We start from the raw sequence: 1,556 nt of genomic DNA, 5'->3' as shown, positions 1-1,556 counted from the left end.
CTACGTTCTCCACTGTGTGTTGTTTTATAGGTCACTTGGGTTAGACCTCAGACTAACAATTGTGGGAAACAAGACTCTTTCTCTCTCCCCAGTTTTTACCTTTTTCTGCGAAGCATTGTATCAGTGTTTTTGGTGTGGTGTTCTGCCAAGCAGGCTTAAAGTTGAGCCAAAGGTCGCCGAACGGCAGGAGCTGGCAGTTTTCATCGCAGAAACGCTTGATTGTAAGACAAAAAGCTGTACAGGTGCTCATATAGACAGGCTCGTTGACTCCAACAGGATAATGATCTGCAGTCCCATTCCTAACACTACAGGGGACCTTCCTCCGCTCGACTGTGACGCATGTGTGGTGGAGGAGACGGACGCAATGCTATTTGTGCTTCAGCAGTTGAACCTTGAAGATGAAGACAAGCATGGGAAACTAAAGTGCAAGGAGAACACAAGACGGCGTGAGCTGTGTTTTTTTCCAAGGAAAGCACAGGAGACGCTCTAAAGGGGGAACAAGGGTCCTGTCAGGTCATTTGTGCTATGTTTGGGCAGGAAGGTGTGAGGCCAAAAGGTAGAATAGTTGGATCAATGACAAATAAAAAAATTCACAATCTTAAACCTTTCAAAAAAAAAATTTTTTTTTTAAACAAATGCTTTTAATTTAAAGTGTTTTATTTTTTTCATGATGCAAAAAAGTATTACTTCTAAATATCACTTATTATTAATTCATAAATCATTAAGTTTTTGGGAAGTCACATCACATGACAAGTGGACAGTATTGGGGAGTAACTAGTTATTTAATTTAATTAGAAAATAAATGCAACTAATCTGTTACAGTTACTGAGAAATAAATCATAAATGGAAGTTACATATGAAAATTTTAATGATTACAAAGGGGGTTACATCTGAATATTTGCACACACAGATTTTATAGATTTTTTTTCCCCCAGATTGCATTGACCGCTCTAATATATGAGACTTCAATGTTTCGAAAGTTTAGGACATGCTTATTCTATAGCTTATTATTTTCTGTATGGATAATGTATATGCTTTATTTTTTAAAACTGACTTATTTTTTTCCAAGGCATTGTTAGATGGCAGGTTTTCCTTGTTCTAGCCAGATTTGGTTTAAAAAACAGTGTCATAGCTTTTAAATCATATCTTAAGATTTTAAAGCAGTATTTAACCTCAGAATCATCTCAAAGTAAAAGAGAAAAAAAAAGTGCTGAAGTCTGATTTTGTGGTAGCTGACCAAGTTTTTTTTTTGGGGGGGGGGTGAAGTAATCAGTGTTGGTTTAGATGTTTAAAAATGTATAACAGTTAAAAAACAGTTGAAAAAAGCTATCAAATTTTAACAGTTAAATTAGCAAATTAATTGAAAGTTACACTACATATTTCTTTTTTAAATTGGATAACTTGTAATCTGTAACCTATTACATTTCCAAGGTATCCTTCCTAACACTGCAAGTGGACAGGTTAAAAGAGTTGGGGAAATTAACTGGTCCAACATGTAGCAACCCTGGAGAAGTTTTTTCTTACAGTTCCTGAGACTTTCGCGTGTGCTCCATGTG

The sequence above is a fragment of the Carassius gibelio genome, chromosome B4, assembly GCF_023724105.1.
Source record: "Carassius gibelio isolate Cgi1373 ecotype wild population from Czech Republic chromosome B4, carGib1.2-hapl.c, whole genome shotgun sequence".
Taxonomy (NCBI): Eukaryota; Metazoa; Chordata; class Actinopteri; order Cypriniformes; family Cyprinidae; genus Carassius; species Carassius gibelio.
The sequence above is the reverse complement of the archived record's forward strand: the minus strand, read 5'-3'. Positions refer to the sequence as shown.